The sequence below is a fragment of the Pseudophryne corroboree genome, chromosome 6 (assembly GCF_028390025.1).
Source record: "Pseudophryne corroboree isolate aPseCor3 chromosome 6, aPseCor3.hap2, whole genome shotgun sequence".
NCBI lineage: Eukaryota > Metazoa > Chordata > Amphibia > Anura > Myobatrachidae > Pseudophryne > Pseudophryne corroboree.
In genome coordinates, this window is record NC_086449.1 from 402,901,931 (window position 1) to 402,921,545 (window position 19,615).

Sequence of the window (19,615 nt, forward strand, 5' to 3'; positions counted from 1 at the left end):
CCTCCTTTACGACACTCGTCATGCAGTTCCCATCAGAAAAAATCCTCCATGCATGCCATGTATTGAAATGACAGAAAAAAATCGTATAGTGTAATACAATTTATTCAAAGGGCACTCTTTTTTGTATAAAAACACAATCCCCCTCAGGAATCCTGAATGAAGAATCCAAAACAATTACCAGCTAAAAACATGTAATGCACACATAAAATCCTAAAATCCAAACGTCCTCCTCCCCAGAGCAACACCCAGAGTTCTGGAAACAACTTTGGTGATAGTGTGGTTTGCTTAATTACCAGAAATCCCTGGAGATCAGACAGAAGGTGGAAAACCAGTTTGCGACCCGGACCCGCTTGCTGGACCTCTGACTCCTCCTGGCAAAAATGCAGACCCTCCGTCACCGCTGTTGTGCCCCACCAACGCGTTTCAACCCTTCACATGGGTCTTTTTCAAGGTGCTGAGTGTATTGCTCTCTGCAGATTTGATATTTAAACTCCTTTCATCCAATCAGATCTAAACCTTGATCCCCACTCAGTGGTCCCAGCTGTGTGGAGCCACGTTTAAATCCCCGCTGTCATCATCCCGCCCCCTTGTTTCCATGGAGACTGTCAGGCGCCGGTCCCCTAATGATGACGTCAGCGCTAACCGCCACGTCTCTATGGTAACGCTCCCTTCAGCCGCTCGTGTCTTCCTTCCATAGCAGTTCTCCGCGGCCGGTCATTCCTCTATGTCCGGCGCGTCACTTCCTCCTTAACCCGGTTACCATGGTAACCGTAAACGGACATCGTAGTCGCTACCCGGCAGCTTCTCTTCTGATCGGTTGTCATGGAGATTATACACAGTCCCATGCAATTCATTCAGGGTGATGTTATTTCTTGATGCATCGTTCTCATTTTCCTCTTTCCATACCCTAATATGTCCCATCTTTATATAAGTCATATGTCCTATGATGCAGGTGTTTGTTTGTTTGGCAGTCTCACCTCAAACATAAAAAGAGGGAATATATATTATGAACCGCACATTCACAAATATTCCTTTATATACAGTATAATTCGATCGTGTAGAATATCTATACATTTATTAATGAGCTCCTAAACCCATGATATTATACTGAGGACATATTCCATCATGCGTTAACCAATACTTAATCATAAAAACCATTTCAATTCGAAATCGGAGTTAAGTCCGTTTGGTTTTAAAGTGTTCAGTTCATAGATTGTACGCATCTCCATTTTCGCCAGTTGTGTCCCCATGTCCCTTTGTCGGCAGTGCCCCTCCACCAATCTAATTCCTGCAAACCTTCTAATGTGTTCAATTGAACAGTTGTGTCTGCTTTTAAAATGGCTGGATAATGAATGTGTGTCAAGGCCTTTCTTTATATCCCGGAGGTGTTCCCCCAGCCGGGTTTTTAATGGTCTCGATGTTCTACCCACATAAACCAACTTGCACGAGCATTCTATTATATATATCACATTCCTGCTATTGCACGTCATGAATTTTTCTATTTTGATTTCCACACCGTTCAACTCTATTTTCTCAATTTTCCTTTGCTCACTTCTTATATTCCTGCATCCCAAGCAGCTTCCACACCGGTGGAATCCTATTGTCCGAATACTATTCCTTACTTGTATACCAGAGTGCATACTCCTCACCACCTTACTGCCTATATTCGCTGCCTTTTTGTAGATAAATACTGGTTTTTCTGGTATGGCTTTGCCCAAGACGGGGTCCCTCTTGAGGATTCCCCAAGGTTTATAGAAGGATTTCTCTACTGCCTTATGCTGTGAATTGTACCCGGTAATGAATGCCCATTGGAATTTCTCCTGCCCTTCCAGATGGTCCGTTCCTGGGTTTTCTAATAATTTTCCCCTATCCAGGGTTTCCACTGTATTTAAGGCATTCTCTATTGTTGTTGGAGCATATCCACTTTTCTTAAATCTTGACGTAAGCTGACCCGCTTGTTGTTGATACACGTTCTCATCTGTGCATTACGTTTGACCCGTTTTAATTGACCACCCGGTATACTATTTAACCAGTTGCTGTGATGACAGCTAGTGGGATGAATGTACACCTGGGAGTCAGTTGGTTTAGTGTATGTCTTCGTTTTTAGAATTCCATCCTCCACATAAATGGTCAAATCCAGGAAGTTGATGGACACAGGGCTGCTTTCAAATGAAAATTGTATGTTCAACTCGTTTGTGTTGAGGTAGACAAAAAATTATTTGAGGAGATCCACACCCCCCTTCCATACAAACAGCACATCATCTATATATCTAATCCAGGACACTATGTTCGCCCCATAGGGATTGTTGCTCCAGATGTAATCGAGCTCCCACTGTCCCATGAAGATGTTAGCGTAACTTGGGGCGAACCTAGTGCCCATAGCTGTGCCGACCTTCTGCAGGAAAAAATCTCCTGCGAACATGAAATAATTGTTATTTAAAATGAAATTAATTCCCTCAATTAGGAACTCCTGTAGCCCCTTCTCTATATTGCTGTTCGCTAAATATCTAGTGATTGCATTTATGCCCGCAATATGGTCAATTATTTTGTATAGGGATTTGAGGTCAAATCCCTATACACAATAATTGACCATATTGCGGGCATCAAGAAATAACATCACCCTGAATGAATTGCATGGGACTGTGTATAATCTCCATGACAACCGATCAGAAGAGAAGCTGCCGGGTAGCGACTACGATGTCCGTTTACGGTTACCATGGTAACCGGGTTAAGGAGGAAGTGACGCGCCGGACATAGAGGAATGACCGGCCGCGGAGAACTGCTATGGAAGGAAGACACGAGCGGCTGAAGGGAGCGTTACCATAGAGACGCGGCGGTTAGCGCTGACGTCATCATAGGGGACCGGCGCCTGACAGTCTCCATGGAAACAAGGGGCGGGATGATGACAGCGGGGATTTAAACGTAGCTCCACACAGCTGGGACCACTGAGTGGGGATCAAGGTTTAGATCTGATTGGATGGAAGGAGTTTAATTATCAAATCTGCAGAGAGCAATACACTCAGCACCTTGAAAAAGACCCATGTGAAGGGTTGAAACGCGTTGGTGGGGCACAACAGCGGTGACGGAGGGTCTGCATTTTTGCCAGGAGGAGTCAGGGGTCCAGCAAGTGGGTCCGGGTCGCAAACTGGTTTTCCACCTTCTGTCTGATCTCCAGGGATTTCTGGTAATTAAGCAAACCACACTATCACCAAAGTTGTTTCCAGAACTCTGAGTGTTGCTCTGGGGAGGAGGACGTTTGGATTTTAGGATTTTATGTGTGCATTACATGTTTTTAGCTGGTAATTGTTTTGGATTCTTCATTCAGGATTCCTGAGGGGGATTGTGTTTTTATACAAAAAAGAGTGCCCTTTGAATAAATTGTATTACACTATACGATTTTTTCTGTCATTTCAATACATGGCATGCATGGAGGATTTTCTCTGATGGGAACTGCATGACGAGTGTCGTAAAGGAGGGAGAAGGAAGACCACACACCCTGATAATAGGATTTTGGATACCTACCGGTAAATCCTTTTCTTGCAGTCCGTAGAGGATGCTGGGGTCCACATTAGTACCATGGGGTATAGACGGGTCCACTAGGAGCCATTGGCACTTTAAGAGTTTGAGAGTGTGGGCTGGCACCTCCTTCTATGCCCCTCCTACCAGACTCAGTCTAGAAACTGTGCCCGAGGAGACGGACATCTTCGAGAGAAGGATTTAACACAGATAGTGGCGAGATTCATACCAGCTCACACATACAAGGCACATCAAGCTAGCTTAGCTTGAAAACTCGGCAACTGCTGAAACATTACTTACCAAGTAAAAATGCAGTACATAACTAACCAAAGTCGTACTGAACCAGATAACGGTAGCAGGAAAACGAAGCGCTGGGCGGGCGCCCAGCATCCTCTACGGACTACGAGAAAAGGATTTACCGGTAGGTAACCAAAATCCTATTTTCTCTTACATCCTAGAGGATGCTGGGGTCCACATTAGTACCATGGGGATGTACCAAAGCTCCCAGAACGGGAGGGAGAGCGCGGAAGCTCCTGCAGAACTGATTGACTGAATTTCAGATCATCAGAGGCCAAAGTATCAAACTTGCAAAACTTTGCAAATGTGTTCGACCCAGACCAAGTTGCAGCTCGGCAAAGTTGCAATGCCGAGACACCCCGGGCAGCCGCCCAGGAAGACCCCACCTTACGAGTAGAGTGGGCCTTAACAGATTTTGGACACGACAGTCCTGCCGTAGAATAAGCGGATAGTGTACCTAATCCAGCGAGAAAGAGTCTGCTTAGAAGGAGGACACCCAATTTTCTTGGGATCATACAGGACAAACAGAGAGTCCGACTTTCTGTGACGAGAAGTTCTTTTCACATATATCTTCAGAACCCTAACAACATGCAAGGACTTTGATGTAATTGAGGAGTCAGTAGCTACTGGCACCACAAAAGGTTGGTTGATATGAAATGCCGACACAACCTTCGGAAGAAACTGCTGACATGTCCGGAGTTCAGCTCTACCTTCGTAGAAGATCAAGTAAGGACTTATACAGGACAAAGCCCCTAATTCCGACACACTTCTAGCAGAAGCTAAGGTCAACAAAGTGACCGCCTTCGAAGTAAGAAATTTGATCTCAACCTCCTGTAGAGGTTCAAACCAATCCGACTGGAGAAACTGCAACACCACGTTAAGGTCCCAAAGCGCTGTAGGCGGTACAAAGGGAGGTTGGATGTGCAGAACTCCCTTCAAAAAAGTCTGAACCTCAGGGAGGGCAGCCAATTGTTTCTGGAAGAAGATGGAGAGGGCCGAAATCTGGACCTTCACGGATCCCAACCTCAGGCCCATATCCACACCTGCTTGCAGGAAGAGGAGAAACCGTCCAAGTTGAAACTCCACCGTAGGAAACTTCTTGGATTCACACCAAGAAACATATTTCTTCCAAATACAATAGTAATGTTTAGACATTACCCCTTTCCTAGCCTGTATCAGGGTAGGAATTACCTTCTTCGGAATGCCCTTCCGAGCTAGTATCAGGCGTTCAACCTCCATGCCGTCAAACGTAGCCGCGGTAAGTCTTGATAGGTGAACGGTCCCTGCAGCAGCAGATCCTCCCGAAGAGGAAGAGGCCTCGGCTTTTCCTGGAAGAGATTCAGAAGGTCCACGTACCAAGCCCACCTTGGCCAGTCCGGAGCAATGAGGATCGCCTGAACCCTTGATCTCCTTACGAGCTTTAGAACTCTTGGAATCAGTGGAAGAGGTGGAAACACATACACCAACCGGAAACACCCACGGAGACACCAGGGCGCCCACTGCCACTGCTTGTGGGTCCCTCGACCTGGAACAATAGCGTTGAAGCTTCTTGTTGAGACGAGAGGCCATCATGTCTATTTGGGGTAATCCCCAAAGGTCTGTTATTTCCTTGAACACCTCCGGATGGAGACCCCTCTCCCATGTATGGAGATCGTGTCTGCTGAAGAAGTCTGCTTCCCAGTTGTCTACTCCCAGAACGAAGATGGCTGGCAGGCGCCAACGCGTGTTTTTCTGTCCAGAGGAGTATTCTTGTCACCTCTGACATTGCCGCTCTGCTCTTCGTTCCGCCTTGTCGGTTTCTGTAACCCACTGTTGTTACGTTGTCCGACTGCACTTGAATAGCCTGATTTCTTAGAAGAGGAGCCGCCTGAAGAAGACTGTTGTAGGCGGCTCTTAGTTCCAGGATGTTGATGGGCACGCCGGCTTCCAGGCTTGACCACCGAAGCTTACTTCCTGAGTGACTGCTCCCCAGCCCCGAAGGCTCGCATCCGTGGTTAGAAGGACCCATTCTTGAATCCAGAACCTGCGGCCCTCCAGAAGGTGAGGTAATTATAACCACCAGAGGAGCGAAATCCTGGCCCTCGGCGACAGACAAATTCTCTGTTGCATGTGGAGGTGAGATCCCGACCACTTGTCCAGGAGATCCAGTTGGAAGGTCCAAACGTGGAACCTCCCGTACTGTAGAGCCTCGTAAGAGGCCACCATCTTTCCCAATAGGCGAATGCATTGATGAACCGACACCCAGGTTGGCTTCAGGACATCCCATCCCGGACCATAGCTTGTATCACCAACACCTTTTCCAGCAGAAGAAACACCTTCTGCACTTCCGTATGCAGGATCAATCCCAGAAAGGACAACCTCTGGGTTGGTTCCAAATGTGACTTTGGAAGGTTCAGGATCCAACCATGACTCTTGAGGAGGCGTGTTGTGATGTCACCACCCTGAGAGACTCCATCTTGAACTTGAACTCCTTTAGAAAGGGGTTCAATGACTTTAGGTTCGGAATGGGCCTGACCAAACCATCCGGTTTCGGTACCACGAAAAGGTTTGAATAGTAATCTGTGGCCTGCGCAGGGGGAGGAACTGGCACAATGACCTGTGCCTCCACCAGCTTTTGGACAGCTTCTTGTAGTACGGTGCTGTCTGACAACTGATTTGGTAAGCCTGATTTGAAAAAATGATGAGGAGGGAGACTCTGAAATTCCAGCCTGTATCCCTGGGATACAATATCCATCACCCAGGGATCCAGGCCGGACGATACCCAGACGTGACTGAAGTGTCCGAGTCTCGCTCCCACCTGCACCACCTCCAGACCGCGAGGTCCACCGTCATGCGGAGGACTTTGGCGTACCTGAAGCAGGCTTTTGTTCCTGGTAACCTGCCGCAGCAGGTTTCTTGGACTTCACTCGACCTCCCCTAAAGGAGGTATTGGACGGTCTGGCCTTTCTAGGCTTGTTAGGCCGAAAGGACTGTGTTGCAGATGAAGAGAAGGATTTCTTCGGAGCAGGTGCTGCTGAGGGAAGAAACAGAGACTTACCCGCTGTAGCCGTGGATATTCACGCGTCTAAAGCTTCCCCAAAGAGAGCCTGACCTGTATAGGGTAGGGACACCACACTTTTTCTGGATTCTGCGTCGGCCGACTACTGGCGCAGCCACAGTCCCCGACGAGCTGAAATGGAAGATATTCCTGCAGCCATGGAACCCAGGTCTTTCATGGATTCTACCATAAAACCTGCTGAATCATGTATGTTGCGTAAATATAATGCAACATCATCCTTATCCATCGTATCCAAATTCTCAAGTAAGGTAGATGACCACTTTACTATTGCCTTTGCAATCCATGCACTAGCAATAGTGGGACGTAATATGGCCCCAGAAGCAGTGTACATTGATTTAAGCATGTTATCAATTTTTCTATCAGCCGGCTCCTTTAAGGCGGTAGATCCTGGAACAGGCAAAACCACCTTCTTTGAGAGTCTGGACACAGATGCGTCAACAATCGGCGGGTTTTACCATTTTTTCCTATCCTCCTCAAGGAAAGGAAACGCCACCAGTACCCTTTTAGGGACCTGGAATTTTTTCTCAGTGTTTACCCATGCTTCTCAAATATAGCATTCAATTCCTTTGACGCAGGGAAGGTTAGCGAGGCTTTTTTATTTTCAGTGAAAAAAGCCTCCTCAACCTGCTCAGCTGTGGTATCATTAACATTCAACACATCCCTGATAGCCTCTATAAACAACTGCACCCCCTTTGCAAGAGATGCGGACCCCTGCAACACATCCCCATCACCGTCTGTGGTGTCAGAATCGGTATCCGTGTCGTCTTGTGTGACATGCACAAGAGCACGCTTATGAGGGTATATAGCAGAGCGTCCTGAGGTACCAGAAACCGGCCATACTGCCATAGAGCTTTATAATACCTGGATTGCAGATTCATTACTTGCAACCCTATCAGAAATCTGAGAACCCCAAGATTTGATAGAGGAAAACCACTCAGGCTCCCTTGCTGGTATCTGTGCTAAACCAGTGCTATCCTGATTACATGGAATGGAATCATCCTGGGAGGATAAATCCTCTGCAGCATATGACACAGTGTCCCTGAACATAGCTAAGGAGACCACCAAACACTCTACACAAACACACACACACACACACACACACACACACACACAGGTGAGGGCAGACAGAGTTTTCCCCCAAGAATGGCAAGAGACACACAGAGAGTGGAGCCAACCCACACATAGCGCTTTTGCCAAAGGGAGACCCCTTGTCAGCACCTTAATAGGACACACAGTGGTATTACAGCCTCCCCCCCCCCCCCCACCCCTCTACAACCACCTGGTACCGTGTACAGATAGCTGGAGTTGCTGTGGAGGGACCTGTTCTCCTTCTCAGCACTGTGAGGCAGGAAAATGGCGCTGAAATGCTGCTGGGTCCGCTCTGAGAAGAAGCTCCGCTGCCTTAATGGCACTGTCTTCCCGCTCTTCATGGATTATACTGGCCTGAGGAATTAGTGCTGGCTGAGATCCGAGGACCCCCGACAGGTTTCTGGACCAGTGTAGGGGGTAAGCGCTGGCCCAGGGCGCCCCTCACAGCACCACACCATGTGCCGCTGAGCCTTCCCAGGAGCGCAGTTAATACTGAGCTCCCTCCCTGCTGCCGCCATCTTCACACCGGCCCCCCGCTTGCTAGGGGGGAGGGGGGGGGGGGGGGGGGGGGGGTCAGTGTCTCACTCGCCACTTCTTCAGCTCTGTAAGGGGTTGGCGGCATGCTGCTGGGGCGAGCGATCCCCTGGGGCGGGGAATGAGCCGACCCCTCTGGTGCTCAGTGTCCAGTCAGCGGAGACCGTGGCTCAGACCCCGCAGGGCGGACACTGCTCCCCCCCCCCCCCTTAGTCCCTCGCTGTGGGAGGCTGTTGCCAGCAGCATCCCTGTAAAATAAAAAACTCAAAAATTAAACTTTTCTAGAAAAGCTCTGTGACTGGCTCCTCTGGGCACATTTTCTAAACTGAGTCTGGTAGGAAGGGCATAGAGGGAGGAGCCAGCCCACACTCTCAAACTCTTAAAGTGCCAATGGCTCCTCGTGGACCAGTCTATACCCCCATGGTACTAATGTGGACCCCAGCATCCTCTAGGACGTAAGAGAAATATCCTGGCATTTTTCCAGGAAAGAGATTTAGGGGTATATTCAATAACTGCCGTCTGAAGGGGTTCCGACCTATTCATTACGGCCCCATTTATTCCGACTTGTTGGAATTCTGTCAGAATGCACGTTGATCGGCGGCTGAGCATGCATTGCCGGAAGCGGGGCCAAACACGACAGGTTATAGCCCCGTTACCGACAATCTCAATCAGACTTTAAAAAAAGTCGGATTGAGATGAGTGAGCTGAGAGCAGGAGACGGGGGAGAGCAGGAGGCTCATGGCAGCGTCTACCCGGCTCCAGCTTGCTGGAGCCGGGTGGATGCTGCCATGAGCCTCCTGTTACGCTGCTGCAGCCGCTGCTCCCCCTGTCTCCACCTCTCCTTCCCTGTCCCCTCCGCTGCTCTCCCCCTTCCCCCGGCGCCGCAGACATCACCTCCTCCCGGTGCCGCAGACATCACCTCCTCCCGGCACCGCAAACAGCTCCCCCCGCTGCTGACAGCAGCACAGGACAGGACACCGGGAGCGGCCAATTCTGACAGTCGGATTTGGACGCTCTTTTGAATAAGGTTTGTCTGGTCCATTCCGACAACTGCATGTCGGAATGGACCCGACTCTTACTGAATATACCCCTTAGTAGAAAAACTTTTATTTAAAACCACATTTGTGCAGAGGGAAAAACCCCACAGCAATTGTCCGTGTAATAATCAGAGATACCCTTCCATATAATAAAGTGAAAATTCAATAATACAGTAAAATAGTACAGTGGAACAGTAAAAGTAAATAGGATAAGAAAAATAAACTGTCCCCTTGCGTACCTGAACTAAATAGACTGCAATGTAAAATAGTATGGAGTACCTCAAGTACTAACACACAATAGCAGGGGAAGAGCTGGCAGACAGAGAAGTTTGCCTACACCGATACCAGATCCAAGGGTGAGGTCACTATAACCTGGCCCTGGCAAGGTATAGTGGAGGTAGAGACACGGCACTCTGCACAAGCAAGCATGCTCAGCATCAAGGAGAAGCATGGTGAGGACTGTTGGCGGACTGCCAGGTCGCGCCAAAGAATGGGGAGGGGAGGACGAAATTAAACTTTCTGGTCCCATACCAACTTAACAAGGGGGTTATGGTAGACAGAAATGATTATAACCTGTCCCAGGCAAAGTATAGTGGAGGGGACCAGGCACTCTCCCCAGGCAGGCACTGCAGTCTGTGAAATGGCCGCCTCACGTGGAGTAGGAAGAGAGGGGAAAACTCTTGGCGGGCTGCCAGGAATGGAGCGCACCAAAGATAGTGGGGAACCAAGAACGGCCCACTTCCCACTTTGTGCAACCAACTGCAGGGAGCCCTAGCCATGTATAATCAAACCTGTGACTTTAAATGTTCCCTGGTGGTCTAGTGCGCCCCCAAATCCCCCGATGACTCCCACACCAAGCAGGGATCTGCTGCTAAAGTTAGCTTAACTGTCCTTGTCATCCAGCCATAGCTCCCTCCTGCAGCAGTCACTGCGTGGGCTGAGCAGATGCCCGCAGCAACAACAATGAGCCTACCGGTACGGAGTCTGTAGGATGGGCGGGCAGTGTGCGAAAAAATAAGATTTTAAACCTACCGGAAAATCTGTTTCTCCTAGTCCGTAGAGGATGCTGGGGACTCCGTAAGGACCATGGGGTATAGACGGGCTCCGCAGGAGACATGGGCACCTATAAAGAACTTTTAGTATGGGTGTGCACTGGCTCCTCCCTCTATGCCCCTCCTCCAGACCTCAGCTAGAGAACTGTGCCCAAAGGAGATGGACAATACGAGGAAAGGATTTTATAAATCTAAGGGCAAGATTCATACCAGCCACACCAATCATACCATATAACCTGGAATACACATAACCAGTTAACAGTATGAACAAACAACAGCAACGGTCCAAGACCGATTCCAACTGTAACATAACCCTTATGTAAGCAATAACCATATACAAGTCTTGCAGATTTTCCGCACTGGGACGGGCGCCCAGCATCCTCTACGGACTAGGAGAAATAGATTTACCGGTAGGTTTAAAATCTTATTTTCTCTTACGTCCTAGAGGATGCTGGGGACTTCGTAAGGACCATGGGGTTCATACCAAAGCTCCCAATCGGGCGGGAGAGTGCGGATGACTCTGCAACACCGACTGAGCAAATGCTAGGTCCTCATCAGCCAGGGTATCAAACTTGTAGAATTTAGCAAAAGTGTTTGACCCCGACCAAGTCGCTGCTCGGCAAAGCTGCAATACAGAGAGACGCCTCGGGCAGCCGCCCAAGAAGAGCCCACCTTCCTAGTGGAATGGGCCTTTACTGAATGTGGTAACGGCAATCCAGCCGTAACATACGCCTGCTGAATCGTGTTACAGATCCAGCGAGCAATAGTCTGCTTTGAAGCAGGCGCGCCAATCTTGTTGGCTGCATACAGAACAAACAGAGCCTCTGTTTTCCTAATTATAGCCGTCCTGGCTACATAAATCTATAAGGCCCTGACAACATCCAGGGACCTGGAATCCTTCAAGTCACTCGTAGCCACAGGCACCACAATAGGTTGGTTTATATGGAATGAAGAAACCACCTTAGGTAAAAATTGAGGACGAGTCCTCAATTCCGCTCTATCAACATGAAAAATCAAGTAGGGGCTCTTGTGAGACAAGGCCGCTAATTCTGACACCCGCCTTGCAGATGCCAAGGCCAATAACATGACCACCTTCCAGGTGAGAAATTTCAACTCAACCGTGTTAAGGGGTTCAAACCAGTGTGATTTTAGGAACTGCAACACCACGTTCAGGTGCCATGGTGCCACTGGGGGCACAAAAGGAGGCTGGATGTGCAGCACTCCCTTTACAAAAGTCTGGACTTCTGGAAGAGAAGCCAATTCCTTCTGAAAGAATATCGACAGAGCCGAAATCTGTACCTTAACAGTCTAATTTTAGGCCCATATCCACTGCTGTCTGTAGGAAGTGGAGAAAACGATCCAAATGGAAATCTTCCGTAGTAGCATTCTTGGTTTCACACCAAGAGACATATTTCCGCCAGATACGGTGATAATGTTTTGCCGTCACCTCCTTCCTAGCCTTTATTAGAGTAGGTATGACCTCCTCCGGAATACCCGTTTCAGCTAGGATCCGGCGTTCAACCGCCATGCCGTCAAACGTAACCGCGGTAAGTCTTGGAACATGCAGGGCCCCTGCTGCAACAGGTCCTCCCTTAGAGGAAGAGGCCAAGGATCTTCTGTGAGCATCTCCTGAAGATCTGAGTACCAGGCCCTTCGAGGCCAGTCTGGAACAATGAGTATTGTCTGTACTCTTTTTCGCCTTATGATCCTCAACACCTTTGTGATGAGAGGAAGAGGAGGAAACACGTAGACCGATTGGAACACCCATGGCGTTACCAAAGCGTCTACTGCTATTGCCTGAGGGTCCCGGGACCTGGCACAATACCTCCGAAGCTTCTTGTTGAGGCGTGACGCCATCATATCTATTTGAGGAACTCCCCAAAGACCCGTTATCTCTGCAAGGACTTCTTGATGAAGTCCCCACTCTCCTGGATGGAGATTGTGTCTGCTGAGGAAGTCTGCCTCCCAGTTGTCCACACCCGGAATGAAAACAGCTGACAGAGCGCTTACGTGATTTTCCGCCCAGCGAAGAATCCTGGTGGCTTCTGCCATCGCGACTCTGCTCCTTGTCCCGCCTTGGCGGTTCACAGGAGCCACTGCTGTGACATTGTCCGATTTAATCAGCACCGATAGGTTTCGAAGAAGACTCTCCGCTTGTCGAAGGCCGTGGTATATGGCCCTTAATTCCAACACGTTGATGTGCAGGCAGGACTCCTGGCTTGTCCATAGTCCTTGAAATTTTCTTCCTTGGGTGACTGCACCCCATCCTCGGAGGCTCGCGTCGTGGTTACCAGAACCCAGTCCTGAATGCCGAATCTGCGACCCTCTAGGAGGTGAGCACTTTGCAGCCACCATAGAAGAGACACCCTGGCCCTGGGGGACAGTGTTATCTTTTGATGTAATTGTAGATGGGACCCAGACCATTTGTCCAGAAGGTCCCATTGAAACGTCCTCGCATGGAACCTGCCGAAGGGGATGGCCTCGTAGGCAGCCACCATTTTCCCCAGAACACGAGTGCATTGATGAACTGACACTCTTTTTGGCTTTAGCGGTTCTCTGACCATGTTCTGGAGGTCCTGGGCTTTTTCCAATGGGAGAAAAACCTTTTGTTCCGTGTCCAGTCTCATACCTAGGAACGCTAGTCGAGTTGTTGGAACCAACTGTGACTTCGGTAGATTGAGAATCCAACCGTGTTGCTGGAGTACTCTCAGAGAGAGTGACACGTTTCTCAGCAATTGCTCTTTTGATCTCGCCTTTATCAGGAGATCGTCCAAGTATGGGATAATTGTGACTCCTTGCTTGCGCAGGACCACCATCATTTCCGCCATTATCTTGGTGAAAATCCTCGGGGCCGTGGAAAGCCCAAACGGCAACGTCTAAAACTGGTAATGACAATCCTGTACAGCGAATCTCAGGTACTCCTGATGAGAGGGATATATGGGGACCTGAAGGTAAGCATCCTTTATGTCCAGTGACACCATAAAATCCCCCCCCCCTCCAGGCTGGCTATTACCGCTCGGAGCGATTCCATCTTGAATTTGAATCTTTTCAAGTACAGGTTTAGGGATTTGAGATTTAAAATGGGTCTGACCGATCCATCCGGCTTCGGGACCACAAAGAGGGTCGAATAGTACCCTTTTCCCTGTTGGTTCAGGGGAACCCTGATAATTACTTGCTGTTGACACAGCGTTTGAATTGCAGCTAACACTACATCCCGCTCTGGGGTAAAAGTTGGTAAGGCCGACTTGAAAAATCGGCGTGGGGGCACCTCTTCGAATTCCAGTTTGTAGCCTTGGGAAACTATTTCCAACGCCCAAGGATTCACGTCTGACCTGACCCAGACCTGGCTGAAGAGTCGAAGGCGTGCCCCCACTGGTGCGGACTCCCGCAGGGGAGCCCCAGCGTCATGCAGTGGGTTTTGTAGAAGCCGGGGAGGACTTCTGTTCCTGGGCACCAGCCGAAGCAGGTGTTCTCTTTCCTCTACCCTTACATTTGGCAAGGAAGGAGGATCCCCGACCTCTTCTGGACTTTTGCGACCGAAAGGACTGCATGTGATATTGTGGAGTTTTCTTTTGCTGTTGGGGAATAAAAGGTAAAAAGGTAGATTTACCCGCGGTAGCTGTGGAAACCAGGTCCGCGAGCCCATCCCCAAACAACACGTCACCCTTATAGGGTAGAACCTCCATATGCTTTTTCGAATCCGCATCACCCGTCCATTGGCGGGTCCATAAGGATCGTCTCGCTGAAATAGCCATGGCATTGGCTCTGGAACCCAGCAACCCAATGTCCCTTTGAGCGTCTCTCATATACAAGACTGCGTCTTTAATATGGGCTAGAGTTAACAAAATAGCATCCCTATCTAGGGTATCAAGGTCAGCCGACAGGGTATCTGTCCAAGCCGCAACTGCGCTACATAGCCATGCCAACGCAATTGCCGGTCTGAGCAAAGCACCAGTACGTGAATAAATAGACTTTAATGTAGTCTCCTGCCTGCGGTCCGCAGGGTCCTTGAGGGCCGCTGTGTCTGGAGAAGGCAGCGCCACTTTCTTGGACAGGCGTGTTAAAGCCTTGTCCACAGTGGGAGAGGATTCCCAACGTACCCTGTCCTGTGTAGGGAAAGGGTATGCCATATTAATTCTTTTGGGAATCTGCAGCCTCTTATCTGGAGTCTCCCAAGCTTTTTCAAATAACTCGTTAAGTTCATGAGATGGGGGAAAGTTTATTATCTGTTTCTTTCCCTTAAACATGTGTACCCTCGTGTCTGGAACAGAGGGTTCATCAGCAATATGCAACACATCTCTTATTGCAATAATCATACACTGAATACTCTTTGTCACCTTAGGGTGCAATCTAGCTTCATCATAGTCGACACTGGAATCAGAGTCCGTGTCTGTATCTGTGTCCACAATTAGTGACAAGGGACGCTTTTGAGACCCCGACGGGCCCTGTGAGTCGGTCCAATCCGAGGATTGACCCCCTGATGCCTCCCTGGATTCAGCTTTATCTAGCCTCTTATGTAAAGATGCCACACCTGCCTTCAACATATGCCACATGTCCATCCATTCCTGAGTCGGCACTACCGACGGGGACACACCACTCATCTGCTCCACCTCCTCCTTGGAGAAGCCTTCCGCTTCAGACATGCCGACACGCACGTACCGACACCCCACACACACAGGGATATACCTATAAGGGGACAAATCCCCAACCAGGCCCTTAGGAGAGACAGAGAGAGAGTATGCCAGCACACACCCAGCGCCAAACTGGCACTGGAAAATGCAGACAGCGCTTTTATATTATTATATAATGCCAATCTTCCCACTCACTGCGCTCCAATAAGCCGCCCTCCTCTTTTTCAGCCCTCTGAAGTGTTCAGCAGGGGAGAGTCCGGGGAGCCAGCGTTCTCTGCAGCCTCTGTGGAGAAAATGGCGCTGGTTAGTGCTGAGGGATCAAGCTCTGCCCCCTCCAGCGGCGGGCTTCGGTCCCTCTTTAATTTTAATAAAATGGCGTGGGATCATCTATTTGCTGCCTGCGCAGCCTAATGTGACCTTTTTTGCCCAAAAACAAGGTTTATTGCTGCCCAGGGCGCGGCGCCCCCCCCCCCCCTGCGCCCATCAGTGCTTTCTGTGTGTCTGTGTGTGGGAGCAATGGCGCGCAGCTTACCGCTGCGCGCTTTACCTCATGAAGATCTGAAGTCTTCTGCCGCCTTTGACGTCTTCTTGCTTCTCATACTCACCCGGCTTCTATCTTCCGGCTCTGTGAGGAGGACGGCGGCGCGGCTCCGGGACGAACCCCAGGGTGAGACCTGTGTTCCGACTCCCTCTGGAGCTAATGGTGTCCAGTAGCCTAAGACGCAGAGCCTATCATTTAAGTAGGTCTGCTCCTCTCCCCTCAGTCCCACGATGCAGGGAGCCTGTTGCCAGCAGTGCTCCCTGAAAATAAAAAACCTAACAAAATTCTTTTTTACACAGAAAACTCAGGAGAGCTCTCTGCAGTGCACCCTTCTCCTCTGGGCACAGGATCTAAGTGAGGTCTGGAGGAGGGGCATAGAGGGAGGAGCCAGTGCACACCCATACTAAAAGTTCTTTATAGGTGCCCATGTCTCCTGCGGAGCCCGTCTATACCCCATGGTCCTTACGGAGTCCCCAGCATCCTCTAGGACGTAAGGGAAATAGCTGAAAATGTGTCAAGATCTCAGGGCACAAAAAGTTCCTGCCTGGCTTAGCCAGGGCCAGGGTATAGCGGAGGAGCCTTGGCTGCCTTAAAAAAAAATAAGATTTTACTTACCGATAAATCTATTTCTCGTAGTCCGTAGTGGATGCTGGGACTCCGTAAGGACCATGGGGAATAGCGGCTCCGCAGGAGACAGGGCACAAAATAAAAGCTTAAGGATCAGGTGGTGTGCACTGGCTCCTCCCCCTATGACCCTCCTCCAAGCCTCAGTTAGGATACTGTGCCCGGACGAGCGTACATAATAAGGAAGGATATTGAATCCCGGGTAAGACTCATACCAGCCACACCAATCCCACCGTACAACTTGTGATCTGAACCCAGTTAACAGTATGATAAACGCAAGGGAGCCTCTGAAAAGATGGCTCACAACAATAATAACCCGAATTTTTGTAACAATAACTATATACAAGTATTGCAGACAATCCGCACTAGGGATGGGCGCCCAGCATCCACTACGGACTACGAGAAATAGATTTATCGGTAAGTAAAATCTTATTTTCTCTGACGTCCTAGTGGATGCTGGGACTCCGTAAGGACCATGGGGATTATACCAAAGCTCCCAAACGGGCGGGAGAGTGCGGATGACTCTGCAGCACCGAATGAGAGAACTCCAGGTCCTCCTCAGCCAGGGTATCAAATTTGTAGAATTTAGCAAACGTGTTTGCCCCTGACCAAGTAGCTGCTCGGCAAAGTTGTAAAGCCGAGACCCCTCGGGCAGCCGCCCAAGATGAGCCCACTTTCCTTGTGGAATGGGCTTTTATTGATTTTGGCTGTGGCAGGCCTGCCACAGAATGTGCAAGCTGAATTGTACTACAAATCCAACGAGCAATCGTCTGCTTAGAAGCAGGGGCACCCAGCTTGTTGGGTGCATACAGGATAAACAGCGAGTCAGATTTTCTGACTCCAGCCGTCCTGGAAACATATATTTTTAAGGCCCTGACAACGTCAAGCAACTTAGAGTCCTCTAAGTCCCTGGTAGCCGCAGGTACCACAATAGGTTGGTTCATGTGAAATGCAGAAACCACCTTAGGTAGAAATTGAGGACGAGTCCTCAATTCCACCCTGTCAGAATGAAAAATTAAGTAAGGGCTTTTATATGATAAAGCCGCCAATTCTGACACACGCCTGGCTGAAGCCAAGGCTAACAGCATCGACACCTTCCATGTGAGATATTTCAAGTCCACAGTGGAAAGTGGTTCAAACCAATGTGACTTAAGAAAACTCAACACCACGTTGAGATCCCAAGGTGCCACTGGAGGCACAAAAGGAGGCTGTATGTGCAGCACCCCTTTTACAAATGTCTGAACTTCAGGTACTGAAGCCAGTTCTTTCTGGAAGAAAATCGACAGGGCCGAAATTTGAACCTTAATGGACCCTAATTTTAGGCCCATAGACAGTCCTGTTTGCAGGAAATGAAGGAAACGACCCAGTTGAAATTCCTCTGTAGGGGCCCTCTTGGCCTCACACCACGCAACATATTTACGCCAAATGCGGTGATAATGTTTTGCGGTTACGTCCTTCCTGGCTTTGACCAGAGTAGGAATTACTTCTTCTGGAATGCCTTTTTCCCTCAGGATCCGGCGTTCAACCGCCATGCCGTCAAACGCAGCCGCGGTAAGTCTTGGAACAGACAAGGCCCCTGCAGTAGCAGGTCCTTTCTTAGAGGCAGAGGCCACGGTTCGTCCGTGAGCATCTCTTGAAGTTCCGGGTACCAAGTCCTTCTTGGCCAATCCGGGACCACGAGTATAGTTCTTACTCCTCTCCTTCTTATGATTCTCAGTACTTTTGGTATGAGAGGCAGAGGAGGGAACACATACACTGACTGGTACACCCACGGCGTTACCAGAGCGTCCACTGCTATTGCCTGAGGGTCCCTTGACCTGGCGCAATATCTGTCCAGTTTTTTGTTTAGACGTGACGCCATCATGTCCACCTTTGGTTTTTCCCAACGGTTTACAATCAGGTGGAAGACTTCTGGGTGAAGTCCCCACTCTCCCGGGTGAAGGTCGTGTCTGCTGAGGAAGTCTGCTTCCCAGTTGTCCACTCCCGGAATGAACACTGCTGACAGTGCTATCACATGATTTTCCGCCCAGCGAAGAATCCTTGCAGCTTCTGCCATTGCCCTCCTGCTTCTCGTGCCGCCCTGTCTGTTTACGTGGGCGACTGACGTGATGTTGTCCGATTGGATCAACACCGCCTGACCCTGAAGCAGAGGTTTTGCTTGACTTAGGGCATTGTAAATGGCCCTTAGTTCCAGAATGTTTATATGAAGAGATGTTTCCATGCTTGACCACAGGCCCTGGAAATTCCTTCCCTGTGTGACTGCTCCCCAGCCTCTCAGGCTGGCATCCGTGGTTACCAGGATCCAATCCTGAATGCCAAATCTGCGGCCCTCTAGTAGATGAGCACTCTGCAGCCACCACAGGAGAGACACCCTTGTCCTTGGCGACAGGGTTATCCGCTGATGCATCTGCAGATGCGATCCGGACCATTTGTCCAGTAGATCCCACTGAAATGTTCTTGCATGGAATCTTCCGAATGGAATCGCTTCGTAAGAAGCCACCATTTTTCCCAGGACCCTCGTGCACTGATGCACTGAGACCTGGTCTGGTTTTAGGAGGTTCCTGACTAGCTCGGATAACTCCCTGGCCTTCTCCTCCGGGAAAAACACCTTCTTCTGGACTGTGTCCAGAATCATTCCTAGGAACAGTAGACGTGTCGTTGGAATCAGCTGCGATTTTGGAATATTTAGAATCCACCCGTGCTGACGTAACACTACCTGAGATAGTGCTACTCCGACTTCTAACTGTTCCCTGGATCTTGCCCTTATCAGGAGATCGTCCAAGTAAGGGATAATTAAAATGCCTTTTCTTCGTAGAAGAATCATCATTTCGGCCATTACCTTGGTAAAGACCCGAGGTGCCGTGGACAATCCAAATGGCAGCGTCTGAAACTGATAATGACAGTTTTGTACTACAAACCTGAGGTACCCTTGGTGAGAAGGGTATATTGGGACGTGGAGATAAGCATCTTTGATGTCCAGAGACACCATATAGTCCCCTTCTTCCAGGTTCGCTATCACTGCTCTGAGTGACTCCATCTTGAATTTGAACCTTTTTATGTAAGTGTTCAAGGATTTCAGATTTAAAATTGGTCTCACCGAGCCGTCCGGCTTCGGTACCACAAACAGCGTGGAATAATACCCCTTTCCTTGTTGCAGGAGGGGTACCTTGATTATCACCTGCTGGGAATACAGCTTGTGAATGGCTTCCAAAACTGCCTCCCTGTCGGAGGGAGAC

General features: G+C 49.4%; 1 protein-coding gene across 4 annotated transcripts in view; it reads right to left on the reverse strand.

Moving 5' to 3' along the window:
* Positions 1-19,615, reverse strand: part of UPF2 (UPF2 regulator of nonsense mediated mRNA decay) — a 376,291-nt gene that overhangs the window by 255,358 nt on the left and 101,318 nt on the right. The window lies entirely within an intron of this gene.